The sequence below is a fragment of the Linepithema humile genome, chromosome 5 (genome assembly GCF_040581485.1).
Source record: "Linepithema humile isolate Giens D197 chromosome 5, Lhum_UNIL_v1.0, whole genome shotgun sequence".
In the NCBI taxonomy this organism is placed as follows: domain Eukaryota; kingdom Metazoa; phylum Arthropoda; class Insecta; order Hymenoptera; family Formicidae; genus Linepithema; species Linepithema humile.
In genome coordinates this window covers 27,933,792-27,946,971 of record NC_090132.1, presented here as the reverse complement: position 1 = coordinate 27,946,971, position 13,180 = coordinate 27,933,792, and the positions used below count along the sequence as shown (strand labels likewise).

The following is a 13,180-nucleotide window of genomic DNA, read 5'->3' as shown; positions in this document are numbered from 1 at the left end:
TCCGTTCGATAGAGTTGCGTGCAATTGGAGAATCGTGCAAATGCGTCTTCCACTATTAAATAAAGCAACTGAACATTTAACCGTTCTCTTTAATTTACCGGTTATCGACATCCGACTGGAAGCGGCCGAACATTAGTAAATATATCCTTTAGGTATTTCGCGGAAGATACATTCAGTGTGAGACCGCCTTTACACTTAAACTTTGCCCTCTCGCGGCGCATCGAATCGTGTCGAGAGTTAATTCCGAGGCACAAAATTACGACGTTTTTATTGTGCTGGAATGAGAACAGGATCGGGAGCAGAGAAAGAGCGATATCAAGGCAATCCGGACTCGACTTCTCATTATTTACGTATTAGCTATCAAACGATTAATCGCTGCGCGCAGGACGCGCGCGCTACTCTTCATTATTTATTTTTCAATTAACGAAGCGCACGGATGATCGCGAAATAAAATGCCAACGGAATGCTTACGAGTTTTGCGTCTAAACCGCATCCCTCCCCCCGATACCAAGTCTCACCCAAGCTCTGCCATTCTACTGGCAAATTTCCGCGGATAGCATCCCCCTTAGTAATAATATACAATTAAACGAAATTAGGTACCGCGTTACAATAACTTTGCCTTTTCATTAAAGGGCGCCGACGGAAAAGAATAACAGAGGTAAGCGAGACCGCGCTGAAAGTGATTTCTACTCTAACAACAGCTGCGCGCCGCTAGTCTTCACTTCTAAGCGTTTACTCCGAAATTCACAATCTCCACCTTCCCAATCTACCACATCGTCGGGCTCGATGATAGAAACCTTAATCAAAACGCTTCTTCCAACTCGGTTACCTCACCGTGAGCGTGAATCATAACATTCGCTTTATTGATTTCGCGGGCTCGAGATTACGTTGCCGGCGAAGCGAAAATAACGAAGGACCTCCCAGCGACGCATAAATCGGTGATTAATGTCGCCTGCTTCGGCGCACTCATGCTGCCCGCATATCGAAACGAGACACGTCGCTCTCCCGGCGCGCGCATAAAAAGGCTAGGATGAGTTAACCACAGATCAAAATGCAAATGCGATCGCGCATAACAGGCACCAGGCGTGAACGAATGGTGATTTTGCGAATGCGGGCGTCATCCGGCAGGATTACATTTCTCGCATCGAGCGCATCCCGTTCGCCGCGTCCGCCGCGATTATGCTCGACGATCAGGCCTCTTTTGCCTCATCCTCTCCCCCGTCCCGTCTATCCCGAAGCACCGTCGTCTCCTACACTCCCCCCCCCCCCGTTCCCGCTCGAGAAGGTAACCTCGAAGGTAGGAGGATTAAAGTGTCCTTGCCCCTCCAGTTGGCCTCTCGCGAAAGAATCTCCTCCTCGAGGACGGCCGAGAGAAGAAGAGCGGCAAGAAGGTCGGAGCGTGTCGCCGAGCGATTCGGTGCGATAACGTCGTTCCGGTTCTCGAAACCGGCGTATGTGAAAGAACATGTTTGTCGGCCGGTAATAAAATATTGGTGGGCGCCCCTCGACGCTTCGATATGGACTCGCGCGCGCGCGCCAGTCTTCCTAGAAAATTGGATGCGAGGTTTTGCGCCTCGCGAGCGTGCGAAGCGACGTGATAGCGCGGCGACGGCGCGAAAGGGAGCCGCGCGGTTGATTGATTTTTGCACTCGAATTGACATCTGACCCGCAAGGCTCCTGCATTTCATTAACCCTCATCTACGTGTATCGCATTTTTACGATCCTAATTCGCATCGTGATTTTTACAAATTACGCCTTACAAATTGAATTTCATGAACTACGTGCTGAGTATAAAAATGTAATTGATCTGAACGCAATACGCACGGTATAATATCAAAAGATGAACAAAGCGTGTTGATAAACCAAATTTAATAAGAAGAGATTAAATTAAAAAGAGAGCCTTATAGATATCTAATATTTTTAGTAATATAATTTTTCTAACATAAAATATAGTAACGTATAAAAAATGCAAGTAATAATATGCAAAAAAAGAAAAATTATATCTTTCTGCAAAAACTTTACACTTCTTGCATTTCGTAAAGATTTATTCCTCAGCTTAAATCCATTTACATCGCGTCACCGCAATCTCAATGTGTATAATCGCCAATCTTCTTACGCGTTGCGTGATTTGTATCAGCAGGAACTTCAAGTAATTAAGCAATTAACATATGAACCCGGTATCTTGCCGCTTGACGATTGTTGCCGGTCTTTAAATTATGGAGGCGGTTAAATAAATGTCAGCCAGTTTGCCTGACATCACCGCCGCGTCGGCAGTATAATAATAATTAAACCATGTCAAATGTGTCGGGATCTCGTTGCTCACGCCGGTCAATGGTCCGGTATCCGTAGCACAGTTTTGAATAAAGTAAAAGAACAAACACACGGCGAAGAGGAAACCACCACGTCGTCGCTATATTTGCATTTAATTGGGCGGAAACGTTTCTTTACCTCGTAAATCGCGGACGGGGCTTTTAACGTGTAATTTTCGACTAGATTTTTTATTCAAACATGTCAGTTATTCTTGCCCGAGGGTCCTAATCAATTCGCAACATCGTAAAGATATAAACAATTTAATGTATCAATGTGTAATTGATTCATACACGATGATGTGTTTATTAAAGCAAACAAAAGACAAAAGTTAATATTACTGTTAATGTTAAAAGTATTTACGTATAAAATAAAAGCGCACTGCAATATTTAGCAAACAAAAAACAACATATCTGTTTCATAATAGCGACGACGAGTGTAAAAGTGATTAATGTAATAAAAGTTTTATATTTCGCATATTTGCAGAAGTTTCATAAAACTTTCATAAATATGGAAATTGTGAATATAAAAAAAATTTAGCACAATAATACAAACTAAAATAAAACGTGTTTAAAGTGGAAATATTAAATATTGTTTTTTTCTATTTGCTGTAAAAAAATGTAAAACTGCAGTACAAAAAATATAAAAGTGCAAATAAAAAATGCGCGAATATTTGTAACAGATATCTTAAATACAGAGATATTTCCTAATTTTTTATTTTATTGAAAATTAAGCAAGATTCGATTATAGTTTGGAAATAATCTTCTAAATTGGCTATAATTACGAATAATCTTCAATTCATAATTTTTCTCCTAAGGTATTCATGTTATGAAATAACGGAGAGTCGAATAAACGTTTTCCATATTCGTATAATGGATCATCGCATGTGGCATGCAACTAATAAAGAACAGAGACAACTTGTTTATGTGCCGTTAAACGTCATTGAAACGAGCAAAATTGCGGCGAATACTGGATACACACGCAGGTATTCGCGTGAAGAAAGATTGCATTCGAGAACCGCGAGGCACTTGAGAATTTCTTATCCGCAATCTCAGGTAAGATGCTAACTGTTAATGCGTCGACAAACTGACCGCGTCATAGGGAACGCGAGCAGCAATCCTCTTCGACCTAGTCGCGCAGGCCATGACCTAACGATTTCCGGGATGAGAGAATGGCTGTGCGAAGCGAAATATTCGAGTCATCCTTCAATTTATTTATCACTCCTTCACGCATGACAACGATCGCGCGTGACATTACCAAAAGTGTTGATCGAGAAGAAAACGTTTAACTCTGCTGACTCACGCGAGCAAATCCGTTGTGCGCGATTAATATTAATACTTCATAAATATCTAGTCATGTAAGAAGCAAACCAGAAGATAAAGAAGAAAAATGGTACGTAAATAGCATATGCAAAGTTATACAATTGTGATGCAAAATTTAACAAATCCAACAATCGTATATTTTTTATGAACGTTTCTATATGTGCCTTTTTCCAAAAATATTTAAAAGATCTGAAAATTATTAAAAAATGCGCACTACAGTACATCGCCAATTAAGAGTTATATGCTAATTTTCAAGATAAGCTCGGAGATAATATACTGCACGCAAACTTTGCTACGACAATATTGATGAAGGAAAATTAGGCTAAATTTCAGTAATAAATTTCTGAAGCGAATACAAATATAAGCTCAAAGAAATTTCAATATGCCGCGTATTATCAATTAGCTGCTCCTCTTCTTATTTAACACGCAGACAGTTGCGTACTTGCAGGGTAAGATCGCGATATAATAACAGAGATTTATTATCATTTCAACGGGAGCAGGTAGCGGACGTTATTTCTGCGTCTTCCACAAATGGATCGTAGGTGTCCGCTGTCACAAGCGTATAAGCACGCACACGCGTTAACTCTTTTTCACACAGAGATTCCTGGATAAGCGACGTGAAGAAAAGTCTAAATCGAGTTTTTCCTGAAAAACCAGCATGGCTCTCGCAGTGATTCTGCTGAATCAACGCGCGATAATATAATCGAAATATTGCTAACTCAGTGGCTATTATCGCAATTAACGACTGTCTGCTTAATTGACTTCTACTCGACAATTAACGATACTTCCACTATTTTATTGGCCAATAATCGCATAGCTGACTAAAGCGGCAATGGCCGCTAATTAAAAGTATAGTGCAGTATACAGCTATTCTCCGCCTTAATACGTGTATTATATAGAAGTGCGCAACTGATAACTCGCCTCGTTTAGAGTCTCGAATTTATATTCGAAAAACGTACGAACGTACGACCTCTCACCGATTGTAATCAACATTCGGAGGCGAACAATTATCAACAGGTAATTAACCAAAACGTATGTTCTTCTAATTTCACACACATTAATTACACGAATAACGGTAAAAACTCAGTCATATAATTATGCTTTTTCGCGTGGTTTCGTTAAAGTCTCACGGGATGAAGCCTGTAACGGTTTTTGTTCACTTTAGATAAAGCAAGTCGCCGTTCGCCAGATCCACAAAACGATTAATTCACATATGATGGGCCGACAGCACCGCTAATCTTATTTCTCTGCGTAGTGTGGCTTGTGCGAATTTGTTACATATCAGTGATATTACAAATCGTCGTCGGTGATGTTGTATCAATTATTCGTGACATGAATCGCATTAATATCGCGAGCTAGTTAAATTATACCTGGCTGTCGGCGCGATAATATTGCCCGTATAATCGCATATAATATGAACCGGTACTGTCATCATCTTCGTTCAATTTACGAGTGCTATTTTTAGCTAATGTAATTTTTAATTGTAGCACGAGCAGATCTTACGATCAGTCATGATGACATATTGCGCTGCCTTTGAAATACTTCTACATCATTATCGCACCTTACATCATCACTTCTACATTCTTTATCAAATATAAAGCTGTAATAATTTGTCAATTTTTTATCTATTGTTAGAAAAATTAAGTAAAGTACTTCCCTACATGATGATTATAATTATAAAGAACACACTCGCATAACGAGCTAAGATCAATGTTAATTGGAATAATCGATTCTAGCTGATTCCGAATTTTATCGCACTAACCGAATACCGAATCTAATTTACTTTTATTTCAAATCTTCTATATCGCATAAAAAAATTTATTCTTTAGTATGTAAGTATCTCTTCGAAATATTTCGTGTGGAACAAAAGATTGATTAGACATAACCTTGCGTGTAACCCTTATCATAGACATGAGATGCGTGTTCCTTCTCTACCCTCTGCCTTCGATCGCTCGATCGGAGCACATGTTCCGCGTTCTCGGCTTTGCGATAATCAATAGCTTAGCTCGAACATTAATAGACGGCGGAGAATTTCTCTTACGTACAATCTTCGTGTAACTCTGCCATAACTAACAACAATTAGTATATGACAGTATAAAACTTCTGGAGTAAAAAAAAAACAGCCAGTATGCAAAATCCATTATTCATCAAGCACATGAGATATTTTAGCAAATGTATATTTTAAAAATTCCCGAAAGGAGAGCGAAAAATTTATATAAATTTAGGTTCAAATACAAGTTAAGCCAGAGTTAAAGATAACTTTCACACAAAAAAATAGAACCAACAGTTCTCTGTAGGAAACTCTTAAAATTAGAATAGCATAATGATAATTTATTATACGATTTATAACTGCACTTATTCGTTTTGTAACTACATTATACGATTTATAGCGACAATAAACATAAAGAAACATGGAACTCCTTTATGTTTATTATCGCAATTTTAATGGTCGCATTTCACAGGCATTATGAACGACGCTGCGCGATAAAAATTGGGATTTCATGGCACGCATGCGACTGGTTTGCACAGACGAGACGGCAGATGTTCAATTTGCAGCTTCGCTGCCGAGATGCATGCGATCCGCATGTGCGAGAGACGATAGAATCTTCGCCGCTCCGAGCAATCGCGCGTGCGCGCGCGCGCGTAGCGGATCTCGTAAGTGCACGCGTATAATCCGCGGGAGGACGCGGGATCCGAGATGTACATACGCACGCGCTACATATGGCTCGTAATTCGTGCGAGCGGACGCCTAAGTGCGTAAATGCGTGCGTGCATACGCCCGTATTCGCCCCCGGAGCGAAACGACTCGTCCGCGACTCTTGGATCCGTGGACTCGCCTCCGGCGAAAAAAAAAAAAAAGGAAGAAAAAAAAAGAAAGAGAACGCGATTTACGAGTCTGCCGATGGCCTTCGATCGCGATTCCGGAGATTTGTCCGCGATACAGGCTCATAGCAATCGATTTGCACCGCGCATCGCGCCGCACGACTCCTCGCTGCACGCGTCCGCCAATAAAACGCACGATACGGTTGATACGGTTGAAAAGAAACAGGATCATAAATTTTTTCAAGCCTACGCAAAATCCGAACTGCAATTTATATCCTCTGTTATCCCTCGGCAAAAAGTAAACAGTCGCGCGATTTCACGGTGCGCGCGACCGCAAGTGATCCGAGCGCGACTCCTTCCGCCGTGACATTAACAAATCATGCGCCGTTATGCAAGATCAGTCCAGCCAGACGCGAGAAATCGCGCGATAACGACGATGCGAGAAGACAGGCGAGCGCGGTCCGGCCGATACGATCGCCCCTCTTAGCAGCTTCCTGTTCGGCGCGGGCCGCCCTTCCGGCGCGAATACACGAGTTCCTTTCCTAACGAAGACGCGAAAAGGAACGAGTAACTTCCAGGAATAATGACGTTCGTATATTGTATCGTGGCACGTCTACTTTATACACGCGGCCAATCGCCTGAGTAAGGCGCGCTTCGGAAACAATCTGTGCAACCTGGATATTCCCTGGATGAGAAAGCGCACGGACGCGGCTGGAATACAAATCGGAATTGGAATTCAACGAATACGGGTGTACCGGGCACGCCGAATGGACTCCGAGAAACGGTGCTCGCTCGCAGCCGCGTATATACCATGTACGGAATTGCGTTATCGTCCGCATACGACGACGCCGTCCGAGCGCGTGTACATAGCACGCGGCGTGGGTGTGCGTACCAGGTATATCGCACCTCACCGATCGAGACAAAAGCAAGATCTACAACCGACGTTTCTTACTCCCATTGTCGCTTACAAGCATCGGATACATTGCATCCGATACTTCAAAGCGTTTCCCTATCGCGTCATCTAATTGCGAGCCCGCGGAGATGCAGATGCGATTTATCGCCGTGTGAAGCTTTTCAAACGCGCGGAATGAACACGAATCCGTCAGAAATAAAATATGATTAAACGTGCATTGAAAGCCAGAACCGTTTCCCCGTGGAAAGCTATGACAAAAATTTAATATAACATATTGAATTTCGGTACCATTCGGGTTTTATTGAATTTTATTGCGGCGTGTTCTGCGTTTAATAAAAGCGTATTCATATACAGTAATTTAATACGGTTTCAATACGCATTACACGCGCGACGTTGGTTAAAAGTATAATATTGCAATTAGACATCTAAAACTTTTCTAATTTGATCGACATGATCACACATATTGATTTAACATATCGTGACAAAACTAATCAGTAATTGCTTGCTTAAAATAATAGGAATAAAATGCAAAACACAAATTTTTCTCATTTCTAGTTTAAAAAAATGATTCCGATTAACTCGCTTACATCGCAATGCATACAGCGAGCAATCGATACATCATTTAGCACTAGATAAGGAAGTAGTTAGAAGGCAATGATAGAAATACGTAATACTACTGCATTAACTCAATTTTCTTATAAGTCTAACTTAGGCACACCGAGAGCGCTTCAGTTAGCCATAATTCTCGTGGAACTTTAATCACTTTTTGTATGCGTGATTCGCGAGATTTACAGAGAGACAGAAAAGTGATGCGAGCGTGTTTATCGGCACAAATCATATGCCTATGGTTTTCTTACATCGGAATTTCTCGGCGCGTCTGCTCGTTATCTATCGAAGTGTCAGTATTTCCCCGCGATACTGCGCCTCTCGCATGCCCGTTCTGGAAAGTTTGCGAAGAGGATAAAAAAAAGGAAGTAACCGAGCACTTCCAGTGGCACGAGGAAAATTATATACACCGGCCGGGTATTTACTAACCGTGAACACGACCGCCGCGCTTCGCGCAGCGCGCACTCATTGCGGACAAATGGACGCGAAATCACCGTTATTATTGCAATTTTCCAGTCGGACCGAGGTCTCGCGGCGGTAGCCACCATCGACTAAAGAGAAGAGGCGGCTAAATCGGTCGAGCATTTTTACGTCATAAATCGAGGCGGAATTTGTGCTCTTTGTCCCGGCAGGATGTGCCTTCGATAAATACAACGGTTGCCGTGGATAAAGGCGGCGTAAGCCATTTGCTTTTATATGAACGTGGCGTGCCATCAGCAAACCCGTCTTCTTACGAGGTTAATCCTCAATTATTTCAATATGATATAATAATTATGATTCCCTTCAATTTTTATGAATTTTAAGTAGAGAGAGCATCACGAATATAAAGAAAAAGAAAAGCTCGTGCAATTTATATCACATAAAATGCAATAAGAAATTTCACGACAAAAATATGTATATAATAAGATGTAAACAATATTTTCATTTAATTCGTGCAGTTTTTTTTTATATTCGAAAAATTAAGTCTACCCAAATATGTTGTTCTTTTATCTAAAACTACATAAGCTTTTCACACTTGTATGATTTAGGAAACTGTGAAACGACCAATCCTTGAAACACCAGAGAGTCGCCGATGTTCAAAACTTTAGAATAACTAATGCTTGAAACTCTGAAAGTTTCAATACTTGAAACTTCAGAGTAACCAATGTTGAAAACTTTAAAACGATCAAAGAGATATGATTTCCTGATTTAATAAAAGCCCAGAAAGACAAATATTACACAAACAAATATAACGTTTAACAATTTCTATTTGAGCGATATTGATTATTTCAACTTCAAGCTCTCCGTACGCTTATTTTATTATATCTATGTAAAGATCAATTATTTCTGCGTTCTTTTCGAGCAAATACACGTTACTGGAAAATATACAACATTGTCGAGGGCGGGAATACATGCGAATTAATATAATTTAAATCTTCAATCTTCCTGCAGAATAATTTCGCTTAGAAATATTAACCAATTTTCTAAAATTACACATCGCATGAAATGCAAAAAAGAATATGCTCTCTGCACATAATTCTTAGAAGTTATAAGTTATAATAATTAGCTTCACATCCCTGAGAATGATCGTCCGCCTGAACGTAATATGAAGAAAATATAGACGGAATTATCTAAAAGTCTTCTGGAGGATAACGACTTCAGTGTGGAACGTGATAATGCTTAAGGGTTAAACTACCGAGATTGGGTCGGATGTCGGTCATGTTGGATATTACTAGAAAACGATTCCACCTTCCGTGAGCCTTCCGCCAATAATTGCTTGATCGTGTTACACGATCATTCGGGCCTGCGGATAAACGTATATTCTAGCTGACGCAAATGATAATCACCGTCGCCGTCTATATACCGGATGGCCCACATCCGTAAGTATACGATCTCAGTAATTATGGAGTTTGTTCGTCCTCACATGATATCGGATCGCTCTTTCTTTTGCGAGATGATTGACTGGAAATCGTATCGTCTTCGATGAAAATAGCCTGGCGAGCTTGTGACGACAATTAAGGGAATATGAAGTTCTAATGAAATTCTAATCCAATCGATTAACGATGTCGTTCTACTTCGTTGTAAATCGCATTCGAGTACATTTATAATCGTATATGAATTCACGAAAATTAATTTTGATTGGTTTCACAGCAATCCAAAGCTTTAATTGAAAACGCTCTAATGAATCTATCATTTTAATTAAATCTAATACGTATTCAATTTCATTAAGAGATTGAACAATTAGTATAATGTCATAATGTAAAAGCAATTTTCTATCCCGCAAATATGATCAGTCACTAATGGTTTCATTTTAATTACGTTCACAATACTTTATTTTTGAAATTCTTTATCTTAAAGATATTTAAAAATTTCAACGCGTTGCTTCCTTTTGTGTACAATTACTTAAATTGTAGAGTAAAACTTCTATTACATAAAAACCTTACATACTGTTATTATTACTGTAATTATTATTATCAGTAATTTTATCTTCGTAAAATATTGCAGTGATCGAGTTCAATTTTTTTAGCTGTTCGTAAGCTGGTATTATAATTCATGATAATCATTAACAGCGGATTTGTTTGCTGCGTGAATAATACTCCTTTAGATATAAATACAGTAGTATCGCAGACCATATAATCGTAATAGCAAATTTCTAAAGTCATTCAAAAGCAAAAATCTTCATATAAAAATGTTCCCAATAATTTTTAAATGGAAAACGTTTAAATCTAATTAAGTTGTCAAAAATTTGCACGCTTAGGCACATATTAATTTCTATATTCTTATCATATAAAAAATCTTAGAAATCCGCTATTAGTAAGTGATACGGTCAGTCTGGGATATTTTTATATTTATTTTCTTAATGATATCAAAATAAAATAAACTTACCGACACGATGCGCAGCAACAGAGTTTTTCGTAAGCTTATCTGTAACATAAAATACACGGAAATTATTAGTGACATGATGAAGTTGTTTAAGAATTAACTGAAATAGTATTCAGGGAATCGATAACAAAAGATAGTATAAAAACAGATTAAACAAAACTATAGCAAACAGTTTAGCAGCGCCAAGTTTTTTTAATTAAAAATTTATTTTATATTTAAATTTGTCTTTTTTTAATCTATAATCTGTAATGTATAATATTTTTACAAATGTAAGATTGATTTTACAAATTGAATTGTTTCTATATACTTGCTTAAGTGATTATTGATTTCATATTTAGTTTTGATATAAATAATTTTTTAAATAATATTTTTTAGGATTATTTTTTGGAGTAAGTTATTTACTAATTATTATTTTTTAGAGGTGAATATTTTTTAAACTTTTTATTGCGTACAAATTGGAATATTTTTTATGTACTTGGCGTATTTTTTTGTAAGGTTTTTTTGGTGCGATAAAAAATATACTGCAAGCCATGTAATTAGGCTGCGACTAGCGCCGTTCGACAGCTTTATAAATCAAAGCCTCTATTGGCGCGTTTCTTTTCATTCTCACTTCTTTTCTACGGACTTAATAACGCGAGAATCGATGCGTATCATATACTTGTTACACCGTACGCCGCGCTAAATAGTTCGAAAACACAATATTACCGCGGTGGATAATTAAGGTTCTAATGAAAGTCGTTTGAAAGCCGAGCCGCCATCAAGAGAACCCCGGCAAGAGAACGCGCAAGAAGCATTCGTCGATAGCGCCGTATAATGCTGTCGCGCCGTGCCGTGACAGCATTATATATCAACTACTAATGCACAAAATGCATTGTGCAGGAGTGAAACCTGAACATTGCGCCGGTGAAAATATAAATATAAAACTTTTCTCACCAAAGTTTCAATTCACTTTTCGCAATGATAAATTATTTCTACAATAAATTATTATATAATCTAACAAGTGTATTTTTCGTATATATTTTTTGCCTTTTAATTTCCACTTATTTTTAATGACACGTTATTTAATCCTTTCATTAGCATTAATCAGAGCTCACAGCATAACGCAAGAATGTAATCAAATTGTATACTTCACGAAAAAATTCACGTGCCATTATCCTTGATATACTGTCACGGTTGCCGCCGTGCAACTTTGTTGCATGCTTCGCAAGACACGCGTCGCAAATCGAAACCCCGTCGGATGTTAATCGCGATGGAAGTCCGTTTCCTCCGCGTGATCGGTGCAACTTGCGCCATTAAGGCGCTGGCTACCGGTTCGACAGGCGTGTAAGTCGCGGCCCGTTGTAATTCACGATTGCCATTAACACGTTTCTTACAGTCTGAGACGACGCCGCGGACTCGTTATCTCTCACGGCTACCATTATGAACGTCACTTCATTGTTGACGCCGAAAACGAAATTGCCGTGCCACGGCTAGTGAAAAATTGATGCCGTACAATCGACGGAGACGCCATATAAAATCGTGTGTACGCTCGTGAGTGAAAATCACGCGAATCACCTGTCGATATCGACTAGCCTGTTATAATTCCCTTAGGAATATCCTATTTCGAATACGCTAAATGCTACAATAAACGTCACAGATTCGTGTTCGACGCAGAGTGAATACGAATTGCTATTCGCAATTTCCATCTTGAATTTTGATCACTATTCGCTGTACGCGTGACTCGAATCACTTAAAAAGTGATATTACTCCAATTTTTAAGAATATCTTCAATTATTCTAATTCGAAAAACTTTGATATTACAAACAATCCTCTGTAAATCATTAAATTAATTAATTATTCAAGAAACTTGGTTTATCCTTATAAATTCTTTTTAGTTCTTTATACAAGATTTTTTTTCGATATTCATCAAGATAACAACTTCATTACGCACGCATATATTTGTTCAACAATTATTCTTTCTGATTTACGTCTTCTTTTATAATAAAGAAGCGCTGAAAAATATGTCTACAATGTTGAACTTTGTTGCGAGCATTGCTAAACACGCGTGGCATTAAGCATTTTGTAAGATGCCATCCATAATCCACTAAGGTCGAGAATTGCGCCGTACAGCATTCATTCCAAAGCAGAAAAGTTATTCGCAAGAGCTTGCGGGAGGCAGGCGGTGCAAATTTGTGCGCGTGTCAGGATTATGCCGCGGGCAACGCCACGAGGCGAATATATGGCTACACGCGACGCGACGACGTTTCGGTCCGCTGTGCACATACGGGATCCTGCAGTTATTCAATGCAACAAGCTCGCATTACATTGCGGGAGTCGTATGCGTCGGAATATAGTAGCAATGCCTCTA

General features: G+C 39.2%; 1 protein-coding gene across 1 annotated transcript in view; it reads right to left on the bottom strand.

Moving 5' to 3' along the window:
* Nucleotides 1–13,180, bottom strand: part of Notum (palmitoleoyl-protein carboxylesterase notum) — a 454,423-nt gene that overhangs the window by 362,362 nt on the left and 78,881 nt on the right. The window contains exon 4 of the mRNA XM_067356350.1: nucleotides 10,837–10,875. The gene's annotated coding sequence lies outside the window, so the exon portion shown is untranslated. The remainder of the gene's footprint in view (nucleotides 1–10,836; nucleotides 10,876–13,180) is intronic.